Raw genomic sequence first — 17142 nt, forward strand, 5'->3', positions numbered from 1 at the left:
ACCATTACCTTCCTTTGAGTTGGAAATCTTGTGATAAGTGCTTAGTCTGGCAACAATAACATATATGGTATTCTTTTAGCAGAAATATAGTGTCATTGCATGCTAAACACCATGCTTTGCCATTTAACTAGATAGCAAAATAATCTACACTCTAGCGTGCCTTAAAAGCATGACATTCAAAGTTCACTTTGTTCTTCTTTTGGCATGCACTGATAACAATAGAAATTACAATAATAAGTTGTGGTATAGTGATATACATGGTGCTCGAAATGCTGTTGAGTTATAAATGAGTCACTGCAATTTGTAGTGCCCCGAGCAGCCTCCGTTGTTGTTGTTAGGTGCCGTCGAGTCGGTTCCAACTCATAGCGACCCTATGCACAACAGAACGAAACACTGCCTGGTCCTGCGCCATCCTTACAATCGTTGTTATGCTTGAGCTCATTGTTGCAGCCACTGTGTCAATACACCTTGTTGAGGGTCTTCCTCTTTTCTGCTGACCCTGTACTCTGCCAAGCATGATGTCCTTCTCCAGGGACTGGTCCCTCCTGACAACATGTCAAAAGTCTGTAAGATGCAGTCTCGCCATCCTTGCTTCTAAGGAGCATTCTGGCCGCACTTCTTCCAAGACGGATTTGTTCGTTCTTTTGGCAGTCCATGGTATATTCAATATTTTTCGCCAACACCACAATTCAAAGGCATCAATTCTTCTTCAGTCTTCCTTATTCATTGTCCAGCTTTCACATACATATGACGCGATTGAAAATACCATGGCTTGGGTCAGACGCACCTTAGTCTCCAAGGTAACATCTTTGCTCTTCAACACTTTAAAGAGGTCCAAGCAGCAGTGAGAGATGAAAAAGAGTCACGTTTGTTCTCTTTTACAATTTTTTGTTCTGCTGTTGTAGTGCAAAAGCAACCATAGATAATGCCTAAATAAATGAGCATGGCTGCGTTCCAATAAAACGTTACTTATGGGTACTGAAATGTCAATTTCACGTACTGCTCACATGTCAGAAAATACTTTCCTTCTTTTGATTTTTTTCAGCCACTTAAAAATGTTAATATTCTTAAATTGTGCACCAAACAAAAACTCAGATTTGGCCTGAAGGTTGTAAATTTGGCAACCCCTGCTTGTTGAGCCAGTCTCAGGAAACTTTTCCCAGATTCCATGCCTGAGGGAAATCTAAATTGTAAGAATCTATGCCCAACTTTGGTGAATCTAAATAAAACCCCTGCAATACCCGTGGCAGAAGACTCTCTTTCCTCAAAAAAAAAAAAAAATTGACAGTGGGTGTGGTGATAAAAAAAGACTAGTAGAGCTGTAATGAGAGATACTAAGAAAAGACTAGATAGTGGATGGAGTCCCTGGGTAGTGCAAACAGTTAACATACTCAGTTGCTAACAAAAGTTTGAAGGTTTGAGTCCACCCAGAGGTGCCTTGAAAGAAAGGCCTGGGCACCTACTTCTGAAAAATCAGCCATTGAAAGTCCTATGGCGCACTGCTCTACTATGACACATCTGAGGTCACCATGAGTTGAACTTGACTCGAGAGCAACTGGTTTACTGGTGAGATAGTGAATGGAAGAATAGTGTGAGCAACCATAATGGAGGAGAAAGTGTGAATGGTGAGGAATCGGAGACCCTGTTTGAGGAAGGAAAGGGGGTGTGGACATTGAAAACCTATTGCTCACATTACCCCCTGGCAGATGTATTTACTGTGTAAATAAATGTAGGAAAGTCAATTCCCCTTACTTTATCTGTAAACGAGGATGGTTGGACAAAGATCCCTAGTGTAGGGTGCATCCCAGCTCACAGAACTATGAAACGCTGTCCTAACAAGCACATAAACTGTCAATGAGTTTAGCCCTGCATTTGAACAACTTTAAAGACAGGAGACTTTCTGTGTCTCCTATTGGGTTGACATTTATTTGTTTACTTTACTAAATAGGGCTAAATAACTAATTACAGCCTATGGAGTCCTAACTAACTCCATTTCCACAGCTGGTCCTTTTTCTTGATAGCTCAAGCTAGCTATCCCTCCCCTGGGAACCTGAGGAAATAGTGCAGACAGGGAGGGGAATTGGGAGCCATTGTCAGCTCCTATCTCTTAGTTCCATAGCAGCTATCTCCTCCTGTTAAATATCTCTGAAGTTGCTTCCAGTTCTTTAACAAGGGTGGTTAGGGAATGAGTCTTGTTTATGAAAAGAATCTAAACTCAGTGTTCATTTGGAAAAAACATCGTTTTGTGTGACACCCTTGTCAAAAACAACAGCAACATTCTTTTAGATTTTTTTTTTAATTCTTCTATTCCTTAATTGTGACTAGCTTGGATGGACTACTCAAGGAAAAGCAGGAGTTCAAAAGGGAGTCATAAACAAAACTTCCTCCTTCCAGTTGCTAACCAGGCACTGTTTTCCAAAAAGGAAGAGACTTCCTCGCTCTTGGCCTCTGGGGTCTGGGGGAGGGGAGCTTTATTAGTCAGGTTACTCCAGTAGCTGTCGCATTTGCTTTCCAGTTTGCAGCTGTCCTGTGATACGTTTATTTGAATCGCAGCCTCAGAACTGACTTGCCTTTGTTTTTGGCCCAACGAGGCTCTAGTTAGAATGGGAAAATTTAGCCACGCTGTTCAAGTTAAACATGTTGCAGTGGGAAAACATGAACCCCAAGACTGGTGTGACAAGGTTGTAATTTTCAAAGTAATTGCCTTTCCCCGTGTTGTGCTTTTGTTTACTTCTGGGACTGGTTGTTAGCCTCATGTTTGCTCAGACATTTTCTTGGGGTCATTTAATTACCATGCTGTTTTGTCCAAGGAGCCCTGGTGGCGCAGGGGTTAAGTGCTTGGCTGCTGATCGAAAGGTTGATAGTTCGAACCCACCAGGCGCTCCGTGTGAGAAAGATGTGGCAGTCAGCTTTCATAAAGATTTACCACCTTGAAAACCCTGTGGGGCAGTTCTACTCTGTCCTATAGGGTTGCTATGAGTCAGAATCTACTGGATGGCTGTGGGCTTGGTTTGGTTTGGTTTCTGTCCAAGAAAAGGAAAATTAAAAGCCCATTGGCTCCCTTTGTGCATTCATGACCATGTTATAGTTCAGACCCGATGCCAATGAGTCGATTCCAACTCATAACAACTCTATAGGACAGAGTATAACTACCCCATAATGTTTCCAAGGAGTGGCTGGTGGATTCGAACTGCCAACATTTTTGGTTAACAACTGAGCTCTTAACCAATGCGCCACCAGAACCATGTTACAGTTAGAGCTTTAATATAATAATAATAATACTGCCTTGCAGATCTAAGGTATGGTTTGGTTATACAACACCTTCGCATACCCTTCTTGTTTAACAGAACAAGCTGTGTGAGGTAGACAGAAAAAAAAGCAAGAGCTTTATTCCTATTTTACCAAAGATACAACTGAGGCTCTAAGAGGGTAAGTGACTTTCCCAAGTTTTTGGTTCAGCCAGCACTAGAACCAACCAAAAGACTACTCGCAAAACATCACACTTCCAACCTTCTTTCAGAAAACCAAAGATGTTGCTTATGACAGGGCTTAGAATCGGCCTGTAGGCAACAGTATAGCAGAAGTTGTTAAAATAATGGAATACTTGTGCACTCGTTGGTAAAGAGCTACTGCCTTGAGCCCCTCAAAAGGCTGCCGGGTTGCATCAGCATGGAGGAGTACTTCTTGGGTGTGCACTGTTCTGGTGCCTGCCAGCTCTCTTGTGCAGACTCCCATCTGCATGAGTCCAGATGATCAAAGTTGAGAGAGCATCAGCTGGAGAGGAAATAGTATTCCTGGTACCAGCCCTAGAGCCTTAAAGTATAAATACACAGTTCTCATCTGAGCCCTTCCCCCCAGCCATGGTTGCCATTGCCGGCCAGTACACCTCTCGAATGCCTTCTTTTAGCAATTGTGGGGAACATCAGCCCCCTTAATGTATCATACTACTTTTTAAATATTTTTAATGGTATCCAGACTAATAATCAAGGCAAGACAACAACAAAACTGTGAAGTAGATTCCTACTACTTATCTTTTATCCACAGCAGATGCTCTACCCCTGAACTGGTATCTGCTTCCTCAGGTTTCCCCATCCCTCCCCCACAGTCTGCTAGGGACTTCCACCACATGGTGATAGCTGGGCTAGATCTCCTCATGCTTTTCCTCCCTTCCTTGTACCTTACCCACCTATCTCAGCTGTCAAAGCTTCATGTTTGAAAGTGTTAGTGATGGTGAGGGTTACTTATGCTCAAAGACAAAATGTTTTAGGGACATCTTTGCTGATGAAACTTCAGGCCCTACAGTAAATCAGACAGGAGATATTTTTGACAGGTGGCTTTTCTGTCCTTAAGCTATATCATTTGGTGAATAGAATACCTACCAACAAGGTGTTTTATAGGTTCTTCAGTGTTTCTAATAAATGTTGAAACATTTCTAAAATCCATTTTTAATGTTTGATTAGCTTCTAATCTAAAAAAAATAGGGGGTCTCATTTAAATCCTTGAAATATGTTTGTGAGGAGGATATTCACTCCAAAGGCATAACTCTCAAGATGGACATAAGATGCTATCTTACCATGGGTTAAGAGCCCAGGCTTTCAGTTTCTTTTGACTAATGGCAGTAAAAAAGAGGCATGAAACCTACAGATTTACAGACATAAGAGACATACCAACCAAATGCTAATATATGATATGGAACTTATTTGGATAATGATTCAAATAACCAACTGTAAACACAAAAGAAAAATGAGACACTTGCGGAAATATGAACAACGACTGAACATTTGATGACATTAAGAGATTATTAATTTTTATAGGTATTGTAGTTATGTTTTTAAAAACAGTGAATTTCTTTTGAAGATGTATATTGAAATGTTTACAAGTGAAAAGATATCAAATCCTCCGTGTGCGTACGTGCGTTGGCTGGGGGATGGGTGGGGTACAGATGAAATAAGATTTGCCATGAGTTGATCATTGCTGAAGTTGGGAAATGGACACGTGGGGATTCATTATACTGTCCTATCTGCTTTTGTTTATGTTTGAAAATTCTTAATAATAACAAAGACTTAAACAAAAAAAGAGCACGAGCTTTGAAGTCTGACCTGCTCGAATGTGAATCCTGGCTCCACTTACTAGCCATGTGATATCCTTAGAGAAGTCACCTCGCTGAACCTCAAATGTCCTCATCTGTAAGGCGGAGATAATGTGAAGATTGAAAGAAATAATATATGTGAAGAACTTAGCAAAGCCCTTGGCACACACTAAACAGTAAATACTACCTATAATTAAAGAGTCCAATTATTCTTTCCAGCTCTCTGGATCTATAATTGGGGCTACTAGACAGTTCATAAGGTTTTCACTGGGTAATACCTTTCAGAAGTAGACTGCCCGGTCCTTCTTCCTAGTCTGTCTTAGTCTGGAAGCTCAGCTAAAACCTGTCCTCCATGGGTGAACCTGTTGGTTCATCCCCCAAGTGTTTATCAGTTTATCGTACTGTGGGGGCTTGTATGTTGCTATAATGCTAGAAGCTATGCCACCGGTATTCAGATACCAGCAGGGTCACCCATTGAGGACAGATTTCAGCTGAGATCCAGACTAAGACAGACTAGGAAGAAGGACCCGGCGGTCTATTCTGAAAGGCATTAACCAGTGAAAACCTTATGAATAGCAGCAGAACATTGTCTGATATAGTGCTGGAGGACGAGCCCCCCAGGTTGGAAGGCCCTCAAAAGACGACTGGGGAAGCTGCCTCCTCAAAGTAGACTCGGCCTTAATGGGATGGATGGAGCCAAGCTTTCATGACCTTCATTTGCTGACGTGGCACGACTCAAAATGAGAAGAAACAGCTGCAAACGTCCATTAATAATACGAAAGGATTATTAAAGATTCATTAACAACCTGCGTTATGCAGATGACACAACCTTGCTTGCTGAAAGTGAAGAGGACTTGAAGCACTTACTGATGAAGATCAAAGACCACAGCCTTCAGTATGGATTGCACCTCAACATAAAGAAAACAAAAATCCTCACAACTGGACCAATGGGCAACATCATGATAAATGGAGAAAAGATTGAAGTTGTCAAGGATTTCATTTTACTTGGATCCACAATCAACAGCCATGGAAGCAGCAGTCAAGAAATCAAAAGATGCATTGCATTGGGTAAATCTGCTGCAAAGGACTTCTTAAAAGTGTTGAAGAGCAAAGATGTCACCCTGAAGACTAAGGTGAGCCTGACCCAAGCCATGGTATTTTCAATCACATCATATGCGTGTGAAAGCTGGACAATGAAGAAGGAAGACCGAAGAAGAATTGATGCCTTTGAATTGTGGTGTTGGCGAAGAATATTGAATATACCATGGACTGCCAAAAGAACAAACAAATCTGTCTTAGAAGAAGTACAACCAGAATGCTCCTTAGAGGCAAGGATGGCGGGACTGCGTCTTACAGACTTTTGACATGTTGTCAGGAGGGATCAGTCCCTGGAGAAGGACATCATGCTTGGCAGAGTACAGGGTCAGCAGAAAAGAGGAAGACCCTCAACAAGGTGGATTGACACAGTGGCTGCAACAATGAGCTCAAGCATAACAACGATTGTAAGGATGGCTCAGAACCAGGCAGTGTTTTGTTCTGTTGTGCATAGGGTCTTTATGAGTCGGAACTGACTCGATGGCACCTAACAACAACAACAACAACAACAGATAGTTTATACCCAAGATGTTGTCACCATTAAAGTAAAATAGTTATGAAATATAAACTCAGTCCTTAGAGTCGATTCTGACTCATAGCGACCCTATAGGACAGAGTAGAACTGCCCCATAGAGTTTCCAATGAGTGCCTGGCGGATTTGAACTGCTGACCCTTTGGTTAGCAGCCATAGCACTTAACCACTATGCCACCAGGGTTTCCTTATGAAATATACAAGTTGGCTATCGCCATTTTCCAGGTGGTGACTATGTCTGAGAAAGAGAGGCTGTGATACCTGCACAAGAGGCAATGATAGAGAAGAATCAGACAATTGGTCCTAAAGAATGAGAAGTTTTGCTTTGCAGGTTTGTGCCTTTAAAAGCATCCTTGAGAACAAGGATAACATCCGATACTTCTTTTGTATGTGCTTCCCTCACTGACCAACCCCACACACACAGACCCACAGTCAATGTTAACTGACCTATTAATTCTCCTTGAAATTCTTCAGAATACAGAGGGGAATAGGCCTGGTTACCACTGAAGCAGGAATAAGGGTCCCTTCCAGACATAATCCCTATGCCTCACATAGGACAAGAGAACTCTGTAATAATACTTTAATTCTTTTGACAAATATTTACCAAGAGTCTACTATGTGCCCATACTCTGCTAGACACTTAACACACATTTCAGTAATCAGGCCCAGCCCCATTTTAAACATGAGTAGACTGAGGCTTGGGGAGATTAAGTGACTTGCCCAGGGTTAAAAAGCTAGTAAGTGGCAAAGCTGTGATTCTGAAAACAGAGCTATTGGACTTAGAAGTCATATTCTTTTTTTTTAATACTTAGGGTTACAGCTTTATTATAGCAAAAAGGATACAAACAAAGAGATGCTTAGGGCAAAGGTTCCCAACACACAGCTTCTGTGTCCTAAATAGGGATGCACTATTGTCCCACGCACCTTGATGTCTATCACCAGCCAGGAAGGCTATGGAACTTCAGTGTCCAGAGCTTTTATTGGGAGTCTCATTATGCAATTCAAACTCAAGCCTCTCTCCTCTGAGGTTGGTCAATATTGTGAGGTTGACATCACACCATGAGGTGGGTCTTCCTGGCATAGTCAGCCCCAATCCAACATGAGTCATTAACCCTTAGATGAGGTCGTGAAAGACACTTCAACCATCAATGACTCTTCAATCACTGGGGAAAGTTCAAGGTTTTGGAGGTTATCATTCAGGAACCAAGGACAAAGACCATATTTTTTGGATAAAGTTAACTTCTTTACCCCACACACCCTAAATGAAACTAACCCTCTGTTCCTCACTCCTGACTCTATATACCACAAGAGAGTGACAAAAGTGAAAAGGTGATCCAGATGCCTGCTATCTCCCTTATCCCCAAGATCTGGCTGGCCTCAGCCCCATACCAGTTGGTATGCAGACCTCAATCACGTCCTCATTTTCTTCGGTTTTTTAAAAAAAATTATTGTGCTTTAGGTGAAAGTTTATGGCTCAAATTAATTTCTCATACAGAAATTTATACACATATTGTTTTGTGACATTAGTTGCTATCCCTACAATGTGACAGCACAGTCCCCTTTTCCACCCCAGGTTCCCTGTGTCCATTCAACTCGTTCCTGTCCCCTCCTGCCTTTTCATGCTGCCTCTGGGCAGGAGCCGCCCATTTGGTCTGGTGTATCTGATTGAACTAAGAAGCACATTCCTCAATTGTATTATTTTTTGTTGTCTAGTCCCATCTAATATTTGTCTGAAAAGTGGGCTTCGGGAATGGTTTCAGTTCTGGGTTAACACAGCATCTGGGGGCCATAGTTTCGGGGGTTCCTCCAGTCTCTGTCAGACATTAAGCCTGGTTTTTTTACGTGAATTTAAATTCTGCTCCACATTTGTCTCCTGCTCCGACCAGGAGAAGTCATATTCTTAACTTCTAAGTTTTTACCACAACTTCGTACCCAGTATGGAAATCGGGGAGGGGAGCGTGTGAGGGGGTTGGAGATATTTTTCTCTCCCTATGCTTCATTAAAAGGAGCTCTGGTGGCACAGTAGTTAAAGCGCACAGCTCCTAACCGAAATGTTGGCATTTTGAACCCAGCAGCCACTCTGCAGGAGAAAGATGTGGCCGGCTCCTTCACAAAGATTTACAGCCTTGGAAAACCTTTGGAGCAGCAATTCTACTCTGTCCTATAGGGTTGCTAATTCTGACTCAATGGCAGTAGATTTTTTTTTTTAAGCCTCATTAATACATCAAAAGTTTCATCCCAGTACGGTCTATTTACGTTGCGGTGTGGTTTATTTATGTTGCAGTGTGGTCTATTTATGTTGCTAAAGCTGTAACATACAAATAGCGTTTAAAGGCAGCTTTAGACATGCAAGATGTTGCATCCATTTCCACATTGTTTTCATGAACTTTCAAGATACACAGAACCAAACCCTTGTTTTGCAGTCAGGTCATCAATGCTTCCTAAGGCCACGTGGCCTGTGCAGGGGAGAAAGTGACAGAACAAAGAAGCCCTTCACGTTGAGACTCAATACCAAGCCCAAGCTGCACACGAAGGTCCAGAGTAAGAGAACAACATGGAATCCATTGAGCTCAGCTATAAGGGAGAGGCGGGGCTGCCAAACAGGCCCCTTGCCAGCCCTGAGTCATTACTGGCTTCCTGAGCCCAGCCAATCTACCTGCTTCTCAATAAGATCATTATTTGTCCTTCTATTTTTGTTTAAAGCTGTTGTCACTTCCTTTTCTGTCTGGCGACACTGGAAGCTGCCTCCAGGCAGGATGACTATGCTGGCCCCTCTTCTAACCCCCAACTCACCAAGATGAAATATATGTTAGAATTCCCCTTGCTTGGCTATTTTTTATCTTTAATGGGCAGAAAGCATCCTATCTCTCACATTTCTGGAGCTTCAACTTGTCAAATTATTAGATCGGCAAACAGCTCAGGATTTGGGGTAATGAAAAGTGCTAGCCTAGCAACTCTGGTTTCATTATTAAGTGGTTGTGGTGGGAGACATATGGATTCATAGGATCAGAGTTCTTTGAGCTGCAAAGCCCTCAGAACCTTAGGGCTAGACTGCGATGATGCAACTTGGTCGCTAAAGATTTGTTTGTTGCTTCCTTGTTCCTCCCTTCATTCTTAGGCTCCAGAAATACTTCTCTTTTGCCTACTAGATATCAGTGCCTTGGCCCCACCCTCAGAGAGCGCTCAACCTGAGGAAGGGTGTGGTTGACAGACAGCCACAATACAACGTGGCCAGTTCTATGAAGAAGTGGCAGTGTGGGATGCTGGTTTAGAAAGTACACCTTAAAAATCAGACAGTCCTGGGAGGCGGGGCCAAGATAGCAGAGTAGTCAGGGGCTTCCTGTGGTCCCTCTTACATCAAAGACGTGAAAAAAGTGAAATCGATTATATATGACAATCTAGGAGCCCTGAACATCAAAGGCAAGGTTGAGGAATTGGACAGAGAGGCAGGGGGAGGGAGAGAGTTCAGAAGCAGTGAGGAGTTGTCAGACCTGACCAGGCAGGATCCGGCACCCTGCAGGCTGGATTGGCTGGCACGAGTAGGGAGGCATGCAGTGGTGCTCTAGGTGTGTTTGCCACATCAGAACAGAACGAGCGGTGGAGAGTCTACTCAAGTCTCCAGAACCAGTAGAAAGCTGCACTCAATCAGCAAAAGAACCTGCATCTGACCTACCGCCTGGATCAAAAAATACCCCTTTGAGAAAAACCTCTCTCCCATTTACCTGCCCCCTCCCCGCTCTGCACCAGTCTCTAGGCCTGCTTCAGACACTCAAGCCAACCCAGTACAACAAACTGACAGACACATGGTGGTTCTATGTATAGGATCATGTTATCTGCAAAGCCACATAGCTTTATCTCTTCCGTTCCAATTTAGATGCATTTTGTTTCATTTTCTTTCTTAATTGCTCGGGCTAGAACTTCCAGTACAATGTTGAAAAATAGTGTTGGAAGCAGGCAACCTTGTCTTCTTACTGATGTTGTTGTTAGGTGCTGTTGAGTTGGTTCCGACTCATAGTGACCCTATGCACAACAGAAGGAAACACTGCCTGGTCCTGCGCCATTCTCACAATTGTTGTCATGCTTGAGGCCATTGTTGCAGCCACTGTGTTAATCATCCTGATATTAGGGGTAAAGTTTTCAGTCTTTCCCATGTGCGTATGTTAGCTGTGGGTTTTGCATAAATGCCCTTATCAAATTGAGGAATGTCCCTTCTATTTCTAGTTTGCTGAGAGTTTTATTCATGAAACAGTATTTGATTTTGTCAAATGTCTTTTCTGCTTCATTTGAGGTAATCATTTGTTTTTGTTCTATTATTGTGGTATATTATATTGATTTTTTTTATGTTGAAACACCCTTGCATTCCTGGGATAAATCCCACTTGATCATGCTGTTGGATTCAGTTTGCTAGTATTTGGTGAGGATTTTTGCATCCACATGCATAAGCGATGTTGTTCTGTAGGCTTCTTGTGATGTCTGTGTGACTTTGGTGTCATGGTAATGCTGGCCTCATTGAATGAGTTATAAAGTGCTCTGCCTCTTCTATTTTTTGGAAGAGTTTGAGTAGGGTTGGTGTTAATTCTTTAAATATTTGGTAGAATTTACCAGTGAAGTTGTCTGATCCTGGATATCTGTTGTTGTTGATGAGAAATTTGATTACTGATTAAATCTTTTCACTTGTATTTTTTAGGTCCCATTAAATTCTCTATTTCTTTGTAAGTCAGTATAGGTAGTTTTTGTGTTTCTACGAATTTGTTCATTTCATCTAGGTTATCTAATTTGTTAAAAAAAAATTTTTTTTTTAGTGTACAATTATTCCTAGTATTCTCCATAATCTTTATTTCTGTAAGATCAGTAGTAATGTCCCAGCTTTCATATATGAATTCAGTTATTTGAATCTTCTCTCATTTTCTCCTTGTCAGTCAGGTTAAAGATTAGGCAATTTTACTGATCTTTTCAAAGAACCAGCTTTTGATCTCGTTAATTCTCTCCATCGTTTTTCTTTTCTCTATTTCATTTATCTCTGCTCTGATCTTTATTATGTTTCCTTCTGGTAGCTTTCGGCTTAGTTTGCTCTTCCCTTACTAATTCCTCAGTGTGTAAATTAAGTTATTGATTTGAGATCTTTCCTTTTTTAATGTATGTCTTTATAGCTATGAATGTCATTCTGCCTTCACAACATCTCATAAGTTTTGATATGTTGCATTTTCATTAGCCTCTAAGTATTTTCTAATTTCTCTTGTGATTTCTTCTTTGATCCATTAGTTGTTTAACAGCGTGTTAGTTAATTTCCACAATTTTGTGTATTTTCCAGTTGTCCTTTTGTTAATTTCTGCTTTCACTCCATTGTGGTCAGAGAGAATACTTTCTATGATTTCAATCTTTTTCCATTTATTGAGACTTGCTTTGTGACCTAACATATAGGCTATCCTGGAGAATGATCCATGTGCACTGGAGAAGTATGTATATTTTATGTTGTTGGGTGTCCTGTTCTATATATGTCTGTTAGGTCTATGGTGTCATTCACGTCCTATATTTCCCTAATATTCTTCTTTCTAGATGTCCTGTCCATTATTGACAGTAGTGTATTGAAGTCTCCAGCTCTTATTGTAGAGCTATCTATTTCTTCCTTCAATAATGTCAGTGTTTGCTTCAAATATTTTGGGGCTCTATTGTTTTTTTTTTATTATTATTGTTAGATGCATATGTATTTGTATATACTTGTTATATTTTCTTGTTGAATTCAACCTTTTGTATTATTATATAATGTCCTTCTTTGTCTCCTTTAACATCTTTCGACTTAAAATCTATGCATTTCTGATATTGATATAGCCATCCGAGCTCTCTTTTGGTTACTGTTTGCATGGGGCATTTTCTCCATCTTTTCATTTTCAACTTATTTGTGTCTCTGTATCTAAATTGAGTCTCTTGTAGACAGCATATAATCAGATCAATTTTTCTTATCCACTCTCCCAATCTCTGTCTTTTGATTGGAGAGTTTAATCCATTTTCCTTTTAAAGTAATTACTGATAAGGAAGGAATTCTGTAATTTTTCTATTTGTTTCTATTGTCTTAAACCTCTTTTGCCCCTCATTTCCTCCAATACTACCCTATTTTGTGTTTAGTTCATTTTTTTGTAGTGAACCATTTAGATTCTCTTCTTGTATATATATTTTAGACATTTTCTTTGTGGCTACCATGGGGATTACTTTTAACATTCTAAATTTATAACAAACTTGTTTAAATTGATACCAACTTAACTTTAATACATATAAAAACTGTTCTTCTGCCACTTCTCCTCCCCCTTTATGCTGTTGTCACAAATTACACCTTTATACACTGTGTGCCCCAAACCAGACATTTACAATTATCTTTTATGCATGTATCTTTTTAGCTTATATAGGACATAACAAGTAGTGTTACAACACAAAAATACCATGAGACTGGTCTGTATATTTGTGCGTAAAATTATCTTTACCAGAGATCTTTGTTTTTCATGTCTTTAAGTTACAGTCTAGTATCCTTTCATTTCAACCTGAGGGACCTCTGAAGGACTACCTGAAGAAATCCCTTTAGCATTTCTTGTAGGACAAGTCTCATAGTAACAAATTCCCTTAGGTTTTGTTTATCTGGAAATGTCTTCATTTTGCCCTCATTTCTGAAGGACAGTTTTGCTTGATGTAGAATTCTTTATTAAACAGTTCATTTCTTTTAGCACTTTAAATTTGTCATCCCACTGACTTCTGGCCTCCCAGGTTTTTTGAGGAGAAATTGGCACTTCATTTTATTGAATGAAGTGTTATACATGTGTTGATTCATGTCTCTCTTGCTGCTTTCAAGACTCTCTTTTCAAAAGCTTGATTACAATGTGTCTTGGTGTGGATATCTTTTGGTTTATCCTTCTTAGAGTTCACTGAGCATCTTGGATGTCTAAATTCATGAAATTTGAGGAGTTTCTGACCGTTATTTCTTCAAATATTATTTCTGTCTCTTTCTATCTCTCTTCTCCTTCTGGGACTACCATTATGTGTATGTTGTTACACGTATGGGGAAGACACTAAGCAAGACTAAGAGTGCTGCTTACAATGCTGGGGTTGGGAGGTGTGGCCATCATGAGAGTTTTCCTCTAAGATATCTTCTTGCAAAAAGAGTAGCTGACCAAGCTGCTGCTGAGCTCTGAAATTACCACTGAATTTACAGGAAGCCTACACTTCCTATAGGCTGCTCCTGGGAAATGAATGAGCACAGCAGGAATACTAGACAGGTCTCCTCATCGGATAAACTGGATTCCTCTGATTGGTGTCTTTGGCTTGAGGACTCCCTGACACACTTGTTAAACCTTCTTTAGAACTGCACAGCAGACTAGGATGGTTCCATCCAATCAGCCTTCCCTCCTTCCTTCCTGCTTTTCTTCCTCCCTTCCTTATCTCTCTCTTTCATAGACAATCAGACTTGCATTGCATTGCAATGTGGTATATTGGCTCTCCCAGACTCTTCTGGATCCCTCCCTATTTTCTAGTGATATAATCCAACCCCCTTACCATGGTTTACAAGTCTTTACCATCTAGCCCCTCCCCAGCCTCTTTTCTTCCTATATCCTTATTACACTCAGCAACAGCCAGTGTGAAATGCTTCAGTTCCCAGAACACTCTATCCTCCTTCTTACTTCTGGGCCATTGTCCAAGCTTCCCTTCACGCACTAGTCTTAAACCATATCCATCCTTCAGGCTTAATTCAGGCATCCCTCTCCTGGGAAGGCTTCCCTGAGCACCTGAAGTGGCTCTTCCTCTGTGTTTTCATAGCACCCTCTATCCTTATCACAGACTTCATTACAGGCAAGTAAATGGAAAACTTGTGTAGTTTTCTATTAATGATGCCAGGCACAAGAATTGCATATTCCTTCTTTCCGAGTTGGTTGTCTCATATCATACTTAAGAAATGGTATCTCTATTCTTTATGCTCAAGTTCAACTTCAGTTCTGCTTTGTAAAAAAAAAAAGCAGAGACTAATTCCCTACTGAATACCCTACCTCATTACTGTAATAATGTGCTCAGCTAAAAATATTCATGCTTCCTATTCTTTTTTACAGATGGGGTGAACAATGAAATACAAGCAAAAGTCATAAAGTAGGGTTTCTGGGAAGCCCTTTTACCCTTCCTTCTACCCACTGCTTGGTATGTGAATCTGATGCTTAAAGTTCCAGCAGACATCTTGGGACTATGACAGAAAGGTCAAGATAATTACAAACAGCCCTGACATTTTTTAGCTGCTAAACCAAAACCAGCAACCACCTACCTTTAGAATTTCATTACATGAGACAAATAAACCCTCATGTGTTTTAGCCACTGCAATCAAGTTTTCTTTACTAACAGATTAATGCAATTCTGAACTGATTCCCTTCAACAAGTTCTGTTCCCTTCTCTTTAGCTTTACTCATGCCTGAAATGTCTCCCTTCCTCCCCACTATCCTTTCCGATAAATCTCTGCCTACCAAATCTTATCCATCATTGAACACCCAGTTCAAACAACGCTTGCTTTATGGCACTTTATTTTAGCCTCTCCCAATACAGATTTGCAATTTACCTCTTTTGACTCACTTCTATTGCACTTTATCTGTACCTCTGTTGTGGAATATATCTAATAATCTACCTTGTGTGACTACCGTTAGTGCTCCTACTTCTGTTGTATACTTCTTTGTATTTTCTGCAGTAAATAGCAGAGACACATGGATTTTTAGGCATTCAGTAAATCCTTGTTGAATTAAATATAAACTTACAATGTGAACATAACTTCTCTCTACACACATATGTACAGACACAAACAAGCACACATTTAACAACTACTGTCTTTTCTGGAATGAAATTAGGCAGAACACAAGCAAATAGATAAAATATGCCTTCAAATTATATCTTCTACAATTGATTTGGAAAATGAAATTATTCACATGACAGCGAAGGGTTTACTTCTGTTTAAGTTTATATTGAACACTCCTTCATTTCAACATTTATTTATTGTCTCCACTATGAAGTCATAGTGCTACGAACAGGGTTATATTAAGATGAATGATGGTTTGAGTGGGGAGTGTCATTATTAAAACTGAAATACAGAGACTATGGAAAAGCCCAGGTGAGTGTGATGAGATCCTGAACTTATTTAAGAGTAGGGCGAATAGGAAGGAGAAACATGTTTGTACCATTTGGCTCAGACTGTGAGGATAGTCAAATAAACATTGTTTAAAGGTTTGCCATTCAGGCACATACCAGATATTGGACTTGTATTGAATATTATATGCCCACCAATGATGCAGATGAAGAGGGAAAAAGAGCTGACAGTCAGTGTTTAAAGGGGATATTTTGACAAAAGATTAATGCTTATTAATAACTCTAAGAAAATAATCATAAGATAAACAGCTGAGGAGAGCTCATTAGGAAGAATGACCCTTACACAGGAAGAACATCTCTTTCTCTATACACACAGCACTTTGTTCATCTCTATTATACCCATTGCCATCGAGTGGATTCTGACTCATAGCGACCCTACAGGACAGACTAGAACTGCCTCATAGGGTTTCCAAGGAGTGCTAGTAGATTCAAACTGCCGACCTTTTGGTTAGAAGCCAAGCTCTTAACCACTGCGCCACCAGGGTTCCCATCTCTATTATAGCCTTAATTAATCACATTGGATTATAGTACTTTATTTATATTTCTCTCCTAATGTTGAATACAAGCATAACTTATTATCCATCTTTGTGTCCACCTAATGCCTGATATATAGTAGACATTCAGGAAATGATGACTGGTTGCCATTTTACTTGACTTGTCTCCAGCATTTAACATTATTGACAAGAGCCTTCTTCAAACACACTCCCTCCTTGATTTCATGACATTGGATTCTCTTGGCTGTCTTTCTCCTCCCTAATAAGTCATTTTCAGTTTTCTTTGTGGAGTCCTCTTCTCTCCGACTACCTTTTAAGTGTTCCCATTCTTCAAGGTACTGTTTTTTGAGTTTGGTTTGGTTTTGTGCTCTTTTATATCAAATCTAGAAAACATCTTAGCACTCTTCTCTTTGAATATATCATTCCTTTAGCATTCTTTCTGAAACCTCAACTAGAGGTATTTTAGACTTTCTTATGCCATCCTCAACGTCTCTTAACCTCTTTTAAATCTTTTTTTCATATCTTTGTTTCTTTGTGCTTTTTACTCAGAAATAGCATCTGACCTGTTTTCCAACTGACAAATTCTCTTCATCTCTCTGTTTAATCCATGCAAGGAGGATGTGATGATTAATTTTATGTGTCAACTTGGCTAGGCTATGGTGCCCAATTCTTTGGTCAAACACTAGTCTATATGCTGTTATAAAATAGTTATTTGTGATCAAATCAGTTGGCCTTAAGTAAAACAGATTACCTTTCATAATGTGGGTGACCTC

This window comes from Loxodonta africana, chromosome X, assembly GCF_030014295.1.
Source record: "Loxodonta africana isolate mLoxAfr1 chromosome X, mLoxAfr1.hap2, whole genome shotgun sequence".
Taxonomy (NCBI): Eukaryota; Metazoa; Chordata; class Mammalia; order Proboscidea; family Elephantidae; genus Loxodonta; species Loxodonta africana.